This window comes from Ammodytes marinus (assembly GCF_949987685.1).
Source record: "Ammodytes marinus genome assembly, chromosome: 21".
NCBI classification, from domain to species: Eukaryota; Metazoa; Chordata; class Actinopteri; order Uranoscopiformes; family Ammodytidae; genus Ammodytes; species Ammodytes marinus.
In genome coordinates, this window is record NC_137225.1 from 21267538 (window position 1) to 21284740 (window position 17203).

At 40.2% G+C, this 17203-nt stretch overlaps 1 protein-coding gene across 1 annotated transcript in view; it reads right to left on the reverse strand.

The window, feature by feature from the left end:
- Nucleotides 1-833: 833 nt before the first annotated feature.
- LOC307267975 (collagen alpha-1(XV) chain-like) overlaps nt 834-17203 on the reverse strand; it is a 240457-nt gene continuing 224087 nt past the window's right edge. The window contains exon 45 of the transcript XR_013845430.1: nt 834-859. The gene's annotated coding sequence lies outside the window, so the exon portion shown is untranslated. The remainder of the gene's footprint in view (nt 860-17203) is intronic.

Here is a 17203-nt window from a genome sequence, read left to right on the forward strand (position 1 = left end):
TTAAATTAAGAAATTGCGGTTACATTATATCACTTTGATTATTGACAAACTAAAAAAGTGATCATTATTTTCCTAGCGTTTACATTCTACTTTAAAATGTTAGTACGTACAAGTTGCTACTTTTTGTTCACAAGAAGATGTTTTTAGCTACAATAAATAAAAGAAGAGAGGAAGACGGAGGCCTTTTAAAAACAGCATGAACAGCCGACCCTGTGAGCCAGTGTTCAGGAAATCAGTCACGACACGGAGTGTGACTCTCGGTTTGTTCCTGTCCGCGGTTTCCAGTTAAAAATAACCTCCCGAACTCCTGCTGCTTTTAAAACTCTAAACTGCGCTACAAACTTAACTATTTGCCCTTTGCCATATTGTTCCAAAACCTCTTTTAAAGTTGAAAGAAATCCATTTACAGTTACTTTTTTGATGGCGCAGAGCAGATGCAGTAAACCACATCATCACGTAGTGTCTGACATTGCTATAGTGAATTATCTTGGTCCTGCTACTGCTTGTCATTTACCTTGAGTCGCTGCCTTACGAGCCTTTGTGTTATTAAAAGCGATGCACATGCTCTTACATCTGTCTCCATATTTGGCGTCTGCTGCCCCATGCCACCTGATTGGCTTAGACCGTCATCAATCATACGCAGCTGAATTGCCCTGGCGTTGAGATCAATGGAGGAGTGGTTTTGACCTTGGATTCATCCCCTACTATTTAAAACAAACTACACAGTGGGTGTATGGAGAAATTAAAGCTACAGTGCGTAACTTGTATCGCCCCCATGAGAAATTCTGAGTTATTACAAAAACACTTTCGGCACATCTACATGAGCTAAGCTTTCGGTGATCACGCATGGATTTTTTACCTTCTGCTGTAAGTCCAGGTTTTTTTCTTAGCAGTAGAATCAACAACTGAAACATTTCTCGGGTGCTTCTTGAGCTTTCCTGTGACACCAGTTTGTAAACACTGCCACACTGAGAAAATACAGAGAGAGAGAGTGTGTTGTGGAGCTGATAGGCTTAATCAACTTTGTGTGAACTCATTTGACGATGGCTTGAATGTAACAGACATTCATTTATATGCAGAAGTTACGCGCTGTAGCTCTAAACTCTAGAACTAAGAGATATGAGCGATGTAAAGTCCTCCACCCGAAGCTTTTACTCTCTGCCGCTATATGCCAGCAAAGTGGGGCTTTTACTCACTCCAATTTCACTTCTGACAAGCCCAGGCTAATGGAGGAGAGGTGCCTTGGATTAATGTCTTAGCGTTTTACTTAAAACACCCTCGCGCTCGGCTGAGTGAGCGGTCCAGTTGTTTGTTGGTGTCAGTGAATTGCTTTGCCCTTTCGCGTCAGGCAAGACAGTCGGCTTTAAAGGCGATTAGTCAAAGGGGAGCATCCATTGTCTCTCATCTGTTCTGTCCAAGACGGATTGTTTGTTGACTGCAGTATTGAGTTGAGTTCATCTCTTTGCTGACTTCTCATCAAATGAATATTTTTTTTCCACTGCTGAACTATGTGCTCCCGTTTTAACTTTAATTAAAGGAGCTTCATCTTGCACTGGAGATTTTTGCCACACTTCTCTTATTACTTGGGGTTTGTGAATTCCCTGACTATTTCAAAGGAAGGATGAGATTTTGTTTAACAATTGAATGAGTGGGTCAAACACATCTACAACACAAATATTCACAAATCTGCTACATAGAAGTGTTTACTTTTTTTTTAATTTAATTTTATTTGTGTGGTATGAATTAAAATGTTTTATTGCATTTTCTTCCCATATTTTCCTCAACTTTAAAAAATTAATCGGGTAATCACTTCTTCCTCTCTTTAAACATGTTGGATTGCTCAAAGTGTGAACCCCAGCGAGGCCATTGCTCTCAAACCATGATGGATTGAAGTGATTTTTGCCCATGGGTGAGCGCCACCATATTGCTAAGTTGCTCTGTGTTTCAGGGAGTTTTTGTATCTGAAGTGTCAGTCACTGTCCTCTGTATTTAAAAAAATGAAAGAATCCTTTTCTCTACAGTGTACTTATCCTAACTCTGTTCTCCTCCATACTGTCTCTGTGGTAATAGAGCTGAGCCACCAGAGAGAAGACAACTTGGAGCCAAGTCAAAACTTTGATATTTTATTCACAGGCCGTTGGTTGCATGGAAAGCTTTTGCAGACTTCCCTTTATCTTCACAAATCCTCCCCAAAGATTGTTTCGACTTTTATTGCTGTGTATCTACATATGGGACTAGCATTTTACCGTGATGGTCCTATTAATAACAATTCCTTTAACATATAACAGCGGCAAGTCTCGCAGACACAGGTTTTTTATTATGAGCAATGGGGCCATTTGGCATAGAAGCATGTGGGTGTTCAAAAGAAAGGCCCATCACTTATCTGAATAGCACGGCGTCATACGCTGAATGTCAAGTTATTAACTATGCCGGTAATACAAATTCAATTCAGAGGGCCAGGTTAAATTAGCCAAATGCTGAACTGCTTTGCTAATCATAAAAATGGGAAAGCTATATTTGTAAATGGATTTGTACCGCATCATGCTGGCTTTTCTTATAGGGGGGATGACTTTGAATAATATGTTTTGCTTTTCTGTTTTTGAACCAAATGATGCTGGGAATATATTTGCCAGTTTTGCCCTTTCCAAAGCGTTCACAGAAGCCCACTGTAGGTTTTTTTTTCTTACCACCATTTTTTGTACCTTTAGAGAAAACCTAATTATGGGTTTCATTCCAGCTCCGTTTCTCTCCTTAGGCAGGGTATAGTCTAGTTTTACCTGGCCGGCTCTACCACAATCCAGGCTATATATTCGACGTCGACAATATGTTGGAATTGCCTTCAGTGCTTCTTCAGACCTCAGGGACTTTTTTTTTCATTTTGTCTCGGTGCTCCGTTCCTGCGATCTGGGGGAATTGAAAAGTCAGGGGCCAATAATGGAATAAATGGTTTTAAAAGGGGGTTGAGGTGCAAATCCGTGTCGCTATACCCAGGTATTAGTTTACAGCCCAGGCAAAATACAAGACCTGTGCTTGATACTCCTACAACCATGTATTATTCACAATTATTTTGTTCATATTTAATGACTTTTGGTATATGTTCACATATTTTCGCCGCATTCTCTGTTTTTGTCACATAACTTTGCATAGAAACTCAAATCTGTCCTGTAATTCTGAGGGGGGGAAATCAATTCAATTACTTTTAATTAATGAGGTTGAAGTAAGAAAACAGTGAATGTGTTTAGCTCCAATTAGTCTAACACAAATAAAACAAAGGGATAAAGTTGAAACTTGTGTATTAATTAAAACACTTTTTGACTGGCCAAAAAATGACTGGGGAGCGTTTGATGAACGATTTGTTAATTTATCACCATAATTCGACAAACAAACAGCTAATCCAACTAGGAAATCCATCTAGCGAGTTAATTCCAACACTTTAGTTCTCATGAATCGAATGCTACTTATCACAAGGTCTACTGAGTCTCCCAAAACCATAAAATACAAGCAATTTAAAGAAAGGGCTACATGTCGGATAAATGCTTTTTCTTCCTTTGTGGCTGTGGCAATAACTGGCTGTGTGGAATGAAACATCTGACGTCAAGGTGAAGAATGCTTTGCCAGTGTGTGTGTGTGTGCCAGGTCTCTGCATGGAACAGATGGACCCGCTGAGTTTCTCCAACATGATTTCCTGAAAATGTCACTCAGAGAGCAGGATTCATACCTGGATAACCATAATGTATTCACTATAAAATTATATGCTTGGATTTGCCTCAGGTGAATTTGACGCCAGGCTTTTAATGGAATCGTTTCTTTCTCTTTTCTTTTCTTCCAAGTTCCCCTGTTTTATGTCCATTGGATGATATTTTAGTAAAATGCCTCACTGTTTTCCAATCTGCTTCTGTTGGTAGGTTGCTGATACTTTTATTTTTTATTTTTACTGCACACTGAAAACCTCTTCTAGTTTTATTTTAATAGCTTTGCTTTAAAATACCCTCCAGCTATTAAGGATACAATGTGTGTCCATTCTTTGTTTCATTATCTTCGTTATTGCAGAACATCTTTATGAAGGGACGTTGCTAATTAACAGTGAATTAAATCAAGATATGCAAATTTGAAAGATGGTCGTTTAAGGTTGGGGATGTGTCTTGGTTGCTAATCAACATGGCGTGTCTTGAGGCCACTGTTCTTTACCTAACCTGAGACAAGTCTTGACGATGCCTTGAAGATACAAGAGGAAAACAAATGACCAAACGCTGACTTGCCAGATATGTTGACAAATAACATTTTCTCATTATGTTACTAAATATTCAAAATCAAGCTGACATTACGTTTACTTCAAAACATATTTCCTGTATCTAGATGCAATATTAAGGCATTGTCCAAACAGGGGTGATGGATGACACTTTTTGACCGTCTTTTTAAAAAGCATTGTTGGTGTTGTAAAGGAGGTAACGGCAGTGGACGTGTAAATAAAAGATAAGTGGTTTCGGGCAAGGCTGCATTGATCCAATATGACAGATTTGTACACACACCGGTAATGAATAAATAAAATGTGGTATTGACCATGATGTGATTGATCTGCACTGAATGTAGTTTCCTTGTGAACGTATTATGAACTTCCAAAAAAGCCTTATATTGCAATACAGAAAAAGAAAAAAATATCTATACAGTATATGATTCCATTGACTTCCATTATTTCTTGCATACAGATTTTAAAATTGGGAAAAGAGAGCGCTGGTACTGGATTGGCAGATAACCTGAACTGATTTATCGGGATCAATGTTGAAAAGCTTTAAGCACTTCATTTTAGCATACTCATTAATTGGCCATTTGTTCTGACAAATTACTTCATTTTTATTAAAGAAAATATTTTCATTCAGAATAGTGAGCTTATAGTTCCTTTATACTTTCCTTCAACCCACTCCATGGCCACTTGAACTTCCTATTCTATGTTGTAATAGAAATACCAATGGTAACATTTGCTTGCATTCCTGTGAACCTTGTAATAGTTTGAATCAGGAGCAGGCAGTGTATTGTCCCTTGCTCTTTTCTTGTCTAAGTCAAGTGGACCCTTAGAGTTTGCAGAGCTGGGCCAATATTGACCAAGCAAATTAAACTAGAATAGTTTTTTTTTTTATCACAAGCGTTTGTGCTGCTCTGAGTCTACCCATTCAATCTTTTCTCTTCTCCCTGCCTCAGTCTTTTCACTGCTTCGTATTTACTAGCCTCTCTGGTTCAGGCCACTTGTGTTTGGGGGCAAGCGTACTGTGTTCTATTTTGGCACTTTGGCATACCACACTGTAGCTATAAACATTACATAAAGTTTAGATTGGTCCCTGGGCATAGTGCACCACCATATTCCATCTTCCAAAGAGAGATGTGGGTAATTTACAAGGGTCGAATGGTGGCAGGGATATATCAGCAGCACTTTATGATAGGCCATCACAGGGACTGATTAAATTGATCTTCAGATGGGTGGACAGCAGCAGACACCTCATTTAGCTGGAGCCCTGCAAAAACACAAAATCTAGTAGAAGTTTCATTTTAGGCATGTTTCAATATGCAATAACTTGAGGCCTGCAAGCAAACATCATACAACAACTTTCAAGCGTCTTTGAGTGTATAGAAAAGCACTGTATAAAGGTAATTGATCATAATTATTATTTTCCCATAACATATATATGTGTTGCTACATTTCTGCAATTTCTATTTCCATGACACAGACCGTTTGTGTTTCGCGTCTGTTCTTCTGTTTCCCTCACCTTGCCTTCAACTATCTCTCTGTCTCTTTGCCCACCTGCCAATTTTAAGCACACACACACACACACGCACACACACACACACACACACACACACACACAGAAAAAACACACATACTCTCACACAGACACATTCTCTCGTTTGCACGCACGCGCGCACACACACACACACACACACACACACACACACACCTTTGCCTCACTCAATTGAGCGAAAATGAAGATGCAAAGATTGCCGCTTTGGCTGATTATGCTGGCAGATGCCTCTCCCACGATGGCTAGTCCAACAGATAATGTTGAATCCCCCAATTTTAGTTCAGGGGAACCCGCCAAAAAAACTAAAATATACCCAGTCTCTCTTGGGCTAAGAGCTTAGCTGGAGGGGAGAAAGGTACAGGGAAAAGCCAGAGAAATAGTCAGGGTAAGGTAGAGAGTACAGCCGAACACACAGACATGTTTCCAGCTTTACTCCAAAGTGAGAGTTTTTCAAGGAGGCGACTTTGCCTTGGAGAGACAAGGACTGATAAACCGTGTGAGGGGAGCGCAGTCGATGAGAAAGATGGAGAGGCTGGTGGGGAAGAAGTCAAAGAGGGAAAGACAAAGCGCACTGTGGAGGAAAAGAGGGGTGTAGGCAGGAGAGAGAGAGAGAGTCACCCAGAGAGAGCGAGGGAAGTCGGGGAGCACACATGCACATTTCCAAAGAGCCCATAGTGGCGAATGGATCACCACACCGAACCCCCCTCGCTATGTGATTGATTGGCTGTACGGAGGAAGTGTTCTTGGGGTCGGTTTGGCTGGAATAAGGGGGTGCTCCACTAATCCAAACCACTTCGGGTGAAGCCTCCCACTCATTCTAAAGGACTTTTCTGTACTGAGGGAAAAAGGAAAGAAGAAGCAAAAGTAGATTGTCGAAGGAGCTTTTGCCATGTCAATGCTAGTTGCCACCCAGCAGATCTATACCACCAGCTCCAAATCGGTAAGCAATACATGATGCCGCACGCATACTATAGTGTGAATATACTGAATAACTGTTGAGTGGGATCTTGGCTGTGTTACTGTAGCTTAGTGAGTGATAGTAAGCAATGTCTCTTCTTCATTAGGCCCGTGAGTTTTGCATAATGCTGATGCACTTAATAGCTATGTGTGTGTGCTCTCTTGGCATGTTGTAGCTGAATCGTTGCCAGTTTTGTCAGTCTTAGTTAATGACTTAAAGGTGGAGTCAGCGATTCTGTAGAATGCCTAATATGGAAGATCACTTAATTTTTCAAAATCAGTAAAAATCTCCTCATGATCTGTTACATGTCTGTACTGTGTGTGCTGCAAAACATCTAGTGTTTATACACAGCCTAGGCTCTGAACATTGACATGTTCCTCGCAATGCTGTGCCCCTTTGTTTACATACCAACCTGACAGAGCCTAGGCTGTGTATTAACACTAGTACGGACAGGTAGCGGTAACTGAGGAGATATTCACTCATTTCAACACATGTCTGACTCCACCTTTAAAAAACTCTCTTGTGTTGATTGAGATATTATTCACAATCTGCAGTCTTAAGTGTCCTTTTGACCGCCCAGTCACGAGACAAACGCCCGTCCCGGATCAGGCCAATTGGACTGTTAGTGTTATATTGACAGGAGGGCTGCTGTTTTTTTTTTTCTTAATGGACCAGCGTTGTCCTTGAGGCTCTCCTTCATAACTTACTCACCATCTCTCAAGGTTCCCTGGCTGAGGTGGACTTTAAATCAGAGTCTCTCCACCCATCCTGCTAGATCAGCCTCCCTCTATTAATATTTGTAAGTTCTTAAGTTGCCTTTTCGATCGCCTCATTTGAACACTCGGAAGCCCGTCAAACTTTTGTCACAACAGTGTGTCTGATAGAATGTGAATAGGGACATTAGTGACTGTTTGTGTCTGCTTGTTTTGGTGATGAAACGCATGCTGCTGCTGCAACACACTTGTCAAGTTGCCACGGATGCAGTGGTTTGTATTGGGAATACCACAAGTTACAGATAACTCAGATATGTATTGCGTTTCAATGCTGAAGTTCCAGGCTGTGAGCTGATTGACTATAGGCTGTAGTACAAATTCAGCAGTTTAATCTTTACAACAGCTAATTGCCGCCCGGCGCTGTAAATCAAAATGTTACTTCGGTGCAATTACGGCGGTAATGCAGTAAGGCTGAGAGAGAGAGAGTGAATAAAACCTAAACCTAGAGTGAATACAGAAAAATGTGCAGCACAGACAATCAATACATTTATAATGCATTTTTAGGTGTAGATTCCGTGGCTCCAATCCACATGTCTAGATCATGTGTGCTTCTAGCATGTTTACACACATGTTTGAAGATGTGTGAGAAGAAAGAGCCCTGCATACTTAGATCTAAAAGCGTACAATCATGTTTGTTTTTTTAAAATAAATCCAACTCACACTTCTTCTTTACTGGTGTATTGTCCCTGTTTTGCAGTGGCAGATTTCAATGAAAAGCAGATGCGACCTGCCAACCTTGCACAACAAACAGCAAGGCTCTATATTCTTATGCAATAGTCATAATAGTCAATCTGCACTGGGAACATGTGGACCACTTTTTTGCGTAAACCACTACTTATTGAACTGCCTTTATAAGGGTATAAACTCACCTTGCTAAAAATTATCATGAATGAGCTCTTTGCCAGAGTGGAGGTGTATTTCTCAGCTGCTCTGCTCCTTTAAAAGCTGGTCTCAGATATCAGCAAGCTTTTGCTGTTTTTTGCCCCATTGACACATTGTGGCAGGAGCCAGGGGCCAGGCCTAGTGTTTTCATTTTGAAATTAGAATTTTTTTGAAAACATTTAAATCTTTGGGGCTTTCACACCTTGTCCTCTGTCAGTTTGAATAACCCGGTCTCAGCACATTCACTGTTTCTTCCACCAGTCACAGTCACCACCCTTAGCACTTGTTAACAGCACTGTATTGGATCCAGTGCTCTCTCTCCCTCCCTCAGGGTCCCACGGCCCCGGGTCAGCTCTTTCATACCTGCACATCAGATGATTTGCAGCCCCGGTAGCAACAGCTGGGGCATGTCTGCTAGTTTTTGACGTGTAGGATTTAATACAAAGCCCCTCCAAGCCACCTCAGTTTCCCCCTATATACCTCCCCTAGGCAGAGAAAGACTCACCCATCACCACTCTCTCTCTCTCTCTCTCTCTCTCTCTCACTCTCTCACTCTCTCTTTGTTAAGATGTCCCATTTCCCCAACTAATGTGTCTGATTCCATTAAAATGGTTTCCAGCTCATGAACTATCATCCCCGATGGACAATTTCTCACTTTAAACACTGGAAATGTTTAACTTGCAAAGTTAGAAGAGTGTGTGTGTGTGTGTGTGTGTGTGTGTGTGTGTGTGTGTGTGTGTGTGTGTGTGTGTGTGTGTGTGTGTGTGTGTGTGTGTGTGTGTGTGTGTGTGTGTGTGTGTGTGTGTCAGAGCGTGGGAATGTATTTTAATGACATTTTGATACAAATGTTATTAGAGTAAACACTATGAATTGGTTCATGTAACACATTCTACACTGGTTTCATCCAGCACGAAGAAAATAATTGTGTGCTATGTGGCGTTTTGGTCCTGTACAATTGGAAGGTATATTACAGAAAGAGTGAGTTATTAGTATTGATTCTTTTTGAAATGACAGATGATTGATTGACTGCCCACACGGCAAAGGTTCGACATATGAATAAGTGATTATCTCTGCGGACATTCGTCTCTGGTGCAGCCCCCTCTGTGGCATTTAAGTCCTATTTCTCTTCAGATAAATCAATAATTAGTTTAAATCCACAGCTTTCTGTTTGTTTTTATTATATTGAGGCATTTTCACTCACACACCCTTTTCACTTTTCGAAACCCAGAACCCCCAAACAAGCACAAAAAAAAAAAGCTGAGTGGGACAAAATCACTAATGTGGAATTGAACGTATTGATTTTTCTTTGTGCTGCTAACAACTGAAGCCGTGGCTAACGCGTTTTCTGGCCACTTCACTTGGCCTCCAGTCAAAACTGTGACTGGAATGCTCCTGTGAAACAAATTAAAAAGCCATCAGATATTGACAGCACAGCAGGCTGTTGTCCAAATAACAAAGCCTTTTCACAATCATACCTTCGAGCCGTGTGTGTGTGTGTGTGTGTGTGTGTGTGTGTGTGTGTGTGTGTGTGTGTGTGTGTGTGTGTGTGTGTGTGTGTGTGTGTGTGTGTGTGTGTGTGTGTGTGTGTGTGTGTGTGTGTGTGTGTGTGTGTGTGTGTGTGTGTGTGTGTGTGTGTGTGTGTTTCTGTGTGTGTGTGTGTGTATACTGTACGTGTGTGGCAATTTTAAAGGTGGAGTCAGCAAATCTGGAGAGTGCTTGTTGTCAAAATCACTTGTGCGCCAGTGTTAATACTTAGCTTAGGCTCTGTCCACTGGCATGTTGCTAGCTACTGTGGGACCCCTATGTTTACCTACCAGTTTACAGAGCATAGGCTGTATATTAACGCCAGCTTTTCTTTTCAGTTCACACACAGTACATACAGGTAGCAGATTGTGAGGTTATCTAGAACATTCATCTCTACACTTTGTGTCTTTAAAACATCATGTAGCTTCAATGAGAATACACAGAATAGTAAGGCAATTTATCATGTGGAATAAGGTGAATTGAACCCCAATTCAAGCAACACAACAAAGAGGAAAGAGGGAAAAGTGTGTGTGCTATGCATGAACAAATGAGAGTTAATTAGAGTTATTGTTTAGAGTAATGTTATTGTGATTCAATACACTCCCTCGAAACAGCAGGCTAAGATTCATACGCACAAAACATTTATCAACCTCACGCAGTATAGCTAGTCCTTTTCAATTTAGGATTTCCCATGCTTCTCTCAATCCCTGCTGCTGCTGGATGTATTGGGCTGAACTGTTGAGGCGCCAGAATGACAAATCAACAGCAAACAGACTGTTTTTTTTTCCTACTTGGACCACCCTCTCCACCATGCCCCATCTGGGGAAATGTGATCCAAGTCAACAGAGAAGCGTGAGATAACTGAAATGTATCCTCCGCCCCCCCCCAATCTGGCTAACCCTACGTCTGCAAACAACCTTTGTGACTCTTAAACTTCTATATGTGCTGCATGTTGAACCCACTGTAACTATGTTTTCTACTTCACCTCCCTTCAGCCCTCCTCCCTGCACACTCCCTGTCCCTTTAAATTTCCAGAATACTTTATCTTGGCCATTTCAAATAGGATTGGGACTCAATTTGCCATAGGCTTCACGTCACTTTGCGCGCGGGGTTCCACCCTTGACATACAGTCAAGTGCGAAAGTTTGTGAACCCCTTGAGCCTTTTGGAATTTTATTTATTTTAACCATTATTAATTCATTTTTATCAATACCAGTATTTTTTATATGAAATAACAGATGTTTGTTTATCAATTCAACATTTTTATTTTCCAGAAATCAATTGTTAAAACAGATAAAACAAATTATTTGACGAATGTTGTATGTGCAAAAGTTTGTGAACCCTGAGCTGCATTGCTTAAATCGAGAAGGTAAACACAATCAGGTTGGCCAAATTGGTTGATGAAATAGACCAATGTAATGAGAGATCTTTAGGAAAGAAATTGGGCGGCACTAGATAAAACAGAGATAAAACCAGGTCAGTTTAGGCTCACCAAAGTGAACCCATACAGGTCAGACATGCTAAAAGGGAAACAAATCTCAGAGGATCTCAGGAATAGAGTTTTGATGTTACACATTTGTCTGGGGACAGTTATAAATTCATAAAAAAAAATTTGAGCTCAATCGGTCCACCGTGAGGCAAATCATCTACAAATGGAGAGCTTTAAGAGTGACTTAACATCTGCCTAGAAGTGGACTTCCTTCAAAAATATCCTCAAGCGCCACAAGAAAAGTGATTTTTCAGGTAAAAGCCAACCCAAACATTACACCTGGAGATTTGCAGACAATTTGAAACCACCATTATTCACTTGGGAGAAGGTTCTCTAGGTGGTAGGCAGAATTGCGTTTTTGCCCAAACATGGCGGTTTTGGTTATGACCAAACAGTTCAATTTTTGACTAATCTGTCCACAGAATAAGACTTCAGGTATCTCCAGGTGCTCTCTGGCAAAGTTGTGACAAGCAGTTTTGTTCTTTTTTGAGAGCAGAGGCTTCTTCAGCAACCATCCCATGAAAGCCATGTTGACTGAGTTTTCTTCTTATTGTGGAACCATGCACATCTGTCCCAGATGCTGCAAGAGAGGTCTGCAAATCACCAGATGTAATGTTTGGGTTGGCTTTTAACTGAAAAATCACTTATCTTGTGGCGCTTGTGGATATTTTTGAAGGAAGTCCACTTCTAGGCAGATGTTCAGTCACTCTTAAAGCTCTTCATTTGTAGATGATTTGCCTCACGGTGGACCGATGGAGCTCAAACTTTTTTTAAAATAATTTATAGCTGTCCCCAGACAAATGTGCAGCATCACAACTCTATTCCTGAGATCCTCTGAGATTGTTTCCCCTTTTAGCATGTCTGACCTGTATGGGTTCACTTTGGTGAGCCTAAACTGACCTGGTTTTATCTCTGTTGTATCTAGTGCCGCCCAATTTCTTCCCTAAAGATCTCTCACTACATTGGTCCATTTCATGACTCAATTTGGCCCATCTGATTGTGTTTACCTGCTCCATTTAAGCAATGCAGCTCAGGGTTCACAAACTTTTGCACATACAACATTCGTCAAATAATTTGTTTTATCTGTTTTAACAATTGATTTCTGGAAAAGAAAAATGTTGAATTGATAAACAAACATCTGTTATTTCATATAAAAAATACTGGTATTGATAAAAATGAATTAATGATGGTTACAATAAATAAAATTCCAAAATGTTCAAGGGGTTCACAAACTTTCGCACTTGACTGTATATACACATCATAAAAAACTTGCAGATTGAGCACTATACAATTTGTCAAAACTTTTTCCCTCCCTCTGGCCATCTGTCATATCCCAGATTTGTTTCCCAAGTCCTGGTGTTTTGATTTGTCAAGAGGCATTGGGCGGATGGAGCTGTCCATCAACAATTCTTGTTGTTGTCATCAAATTGGAGTGGTGAGGCGAGTGGGTGGGTCTCACAGCGGCAAATGACAGCACCTATTACTTTGGCCAGTTAATTTCTGGTCCTAACAGCGTCAGGCTCCAGAAACTTCCATCTACCCCTGTCATTCAAAAACAAGTTACTATCCAGAGGCTGAAAGCATTCACACACACTGGCATAGAACAAGCAAAAAGTATAAAAAAACTATTCAAAATCACTTTTTGTCACAGTCGGTGAATATCTTCTCACAATCCACCTGTCTGTACAGAGTGTGCGTTGAAAAAAAAAATTATGTTCATGTTAATACACAGTCTAGACATTGTAAAAGAGCATGTCGCTAACAACGGTGGGCCCCCTTTACAGAGCCTAGGCTGTGTATTAACACCATTTTTTTTCAGCGCACACACAGTACATACAGGTAGCAGATCATGTGAAAATATTCACTGATTATGACAAAAAAAGTGATTTTGTCAAAATATTATCCAGAATCACTGACTCCACCTTTAACTTATCTGAAACTCATCTTGGAGATCTCCTTATAATTCAAGTACCCCAGGAAGAAGCCTTTAAATCAATTCTCAGACTATATACCCTACCACATTTCAAACCGCCGCTACCTTGACATCTCGGCGACACTTATGGACGATATGTAAGGGTGATGTAAAACGACGTGCGAGTTGCAAATGGGCTTCTCTTGTCATAAAGTAGAGGTCCAACACAGCCAAATATCTGGGTTAATGGCCAGATTGATCCTCCCCATGTGAAGCTTCGGGATTGAAGGCTGGAGGTTTTATGACGGTATTCTCGGTGATTAAATGAACTGCGACGGAGGGATGTGACACGGAGGTATAAATTCATGAGTTTCTGGCACTCGCTCGCTATTACTTCTCTCTCTCACCTAAAACCTGGGCCCCTGCTGTGAAGGCCTGCTCCCCATCACAGCTTGTCTTCAAGGTCGAAAACTGTCTTTCACTTCACTTGTAGTTCGTCAGCGTTCCCTCTCTTTTCTCTCAAGTTCTCCAGGTTTATCACAGGGTCACGTAGCGTATTTGTATATTAAAAAAAACAAAAAAAAAGCTACTTCATTTGACTTGCCAACCCCTTTTCTGACACTTTTTTTTAGTTGAATTACTATTTTTTAACTTTTTTTTTTTCATCTGGAGAATACAGACCTTAAGAAAACACCTTTTGGACACGTTTTTGCAGTTTAAAAAATTAAATTAAAAATTATTTAAGGTTTTTCAATGCTGTCAACCCCACAGATACAATTCAATTTCCCTCCATTGTGGAGAGAGGACTGAAAATCTCCACAAATAAAAACCAATTATATCTGCATGGCAACACCTTAACCCTGGAAAAGCAGTACAAGCACACCCCATAACACTCTCATCCACTGCAGCCCAACCTTATTAAAGCCCATGTGACTACTTTCATTTTAAATTATGGTGAGCTCCCCGAAAGTTAAGAGACACCAACCAGACATTAGGTACATTTGTGTTAAATTATGCACAAGCTATTAAAATGGTCCCATTTGATGGATTAATGCAGCCATAGAAAATGTTAAATCTTTAGTTTGAGAATGTCACTCAGTGTTAAAATAAAGCTTGAAAGAGTTGGAACAAGCACAACGTCTCTGACAATGTGGAATAAGATTAATTGGGAGAAAAAAAAACTGTGTGTTAAGGGAAATAAAACCAGTAAAAGTCTTTAAATTTGGGGGCGAAACACATTTTTTTTCTTTCGTTCAGCAAAGATATCGATTCCTTTTGTATAATTCATGCTCCTTAAATCTTGTCTGGGTGATTGACCACCTCCCTCCGGGCACATTAATCGTTGTACGACAGCCCCGCAGCTTAAAATGCACGGGGATGGACGACCCTGCTTCTGGAAAATACCGTGGACAGTAAACGGATATCACATTTATTCCTCACACACTACATTCATTTGAGGATTGGAGGAAATTATTTAGAGACTATTCCCCCTCTTCCGGGATACATGTTTGGCTAAAAAATAAAACTGTCCATCAGATGTCACGGTGGTTGGTAGATGGATAAGACAAGCTTTTAAATCTTTGCAAAGTATGATTATCTTTATTGCATGATAGCAAACTTAAAACACAGATATTTTAGTGATAAGTATCTCAGTTATAGCTTTTAATGAAAGTAAATACACAGAAATGGAGCAGCATGTGTCCACCAGATGGCAGTGTTTGTTTTGTTTTAGGAAATTGAATGTCCCACTGAACCTAACAGTACTGTACTGAATATATGTGTGTTAGACTTGTTGTTTTTCTAACTCTGTTTGGCTTATATTTCCAATAGCTCTTTTAAGGAGTTATTCATTCAACAAAGTGGAAATGAACAGAATACTCAACCAATGTTCTATCACCTGCTTTGACAGTTGCATTTACGCAGATTACATGACAACTCACATTTTGGGGACAGATTAAGTGCAGGTGAAGCTCCCCTAAATCCTCAATTATTGTGTGTGTTTTGTGATTGGGAAATTCTTAATGTGAACATGCAAAGATTATAGTTTGCTGATGTCTTAAAAAACAGTGGACTCTGGTTGGGATATTAACCAGTCAACTCTGCCCTCTGCTGCCCGGCTGCATGGCTGACCATCTACACAGCATGATGCATTCAACTCTTCATACTGTATTTACGCCCTAGACATAATCATATTTAGTCTGTTCCATGATCTCAATCGATATGGCGAGGTAATCTAATAAGGTGGATGGCTGCACGGGGCCAAGACGGACCAAAGAAGTGCTTTTCCATTCATTGTTTTACATGATTAATAATCATTTTGAAGTTGTTCCACATTTTAATTCCACCTTGACATGTACTGCATTAGTAGCACCTTCAGGGTTTACTGCAGTTTGACGAAATCTCACTACCCAGCGTTTTTTTTTTCTTTCTACTCCTTAATCACATCACTACAGTGCCTGGAAATTAAATTGAATTTCTGGGTCCTGTGCCAGAGTTTTCGGAGATGGGTTTTACGTGCAGAAACGCATGGCAGCCTTTTCTTATTTTATTTTCATTTCCATGTATGAAATCTTTCTTGGAAATCGATGGTAAAATGTTTTGCAGAATTGTGTCTGCCCTGGTGTATGCACTGTATCTTTGTATGCGTGTGGCTTGCAGCTGAGTAATGTGTTTTGCTATTGTATAAGGAAGGCAGTCTACCTCCTTGACAGGTGAACAAATTGTGAATATGTTGCATTGGGGATGTTGGGGCTTTAAAGGTGGAGTCAGCAATTGTGGAGCATGCTTGTTGTCAATATACTTCTTTATGCCTGTTCCCTGATGCCTGTGATGTGAGCTGTTACGGTGGATGGGTTGTTTTGCATCTCCATGAGGCTGAATTCCCAGCATGCCGAGCGTGTTAGCCAGATAGAGGTAGGTGTGCTGTATCCTGTGAGGTCGTACAACAATCGTGACAGATTACAGATGATGGCTCTGTTGTGTAGACAAGGACGGTCCCCTGTGATGGGATTACATACAAATAATGCTGAATGACATGGCATTAGGCCAGCCAGAGACACAGCTCTTATTTATTTGTATTTTTTTGTCATTTGAACAATGGGTTTTGAAGAGTGTATTTCCATTACTCATTTCCACTTGTAGAGATGAAATTGCTTAGTGATTGGTTGATTGACATGATGAATAGTCGAAGACAATTTAGTTTAACATTTTAGAGTCTGTTCAAGGTATAGGTCAATCATTCAGTGGTTCCAACATCTCAGATGTGAAGGTTTGATGCCTTTTATATGTCAGATATGATAGTTATCTTAATATCTTTTCGGTTTCCAATAGATTATTCCGATAAAGCAAATGGTTTGAAGACGTCCCCTTAGGCTCTTGGAAATTATATAAGGCATGTTTCCTTGTTTCCCCTTGACATTTTTAAATGAATTGATTTATAGATAAGGACAATACTCATTATTTGCAGCCCTATTCATATGGCATGCACTACATTTCTCTCATTCTGTTTTAAAGTGGCATACAAGTCATTTGAATTACACATTTTGAATGCACGTCAACTTATCATAACCCATATCAACCTAGCTGATTATATTGTGTATTGTTGCCGTACATTTCCCACCTGTATTTTACTGATTTAGTGGAAGAAAACAACTAAAACACTGCTATATTGAATGAAAAACAACCAATGGGTATCACTTGTCAGCTGTCACGTGAAACCTTGAGGGAAAATTGATTGATGCTAGAAAGATTTCTCTTCTTATTTCATGCTCTATCAAAACGTGTCTCCTTCTGAAAATGTGCCATGCCTGTCAACTGTATTTTTTCTCTATTATGTATTTCTCCACATGGGGGCGCTCTTGCTCTCTGCAAACGG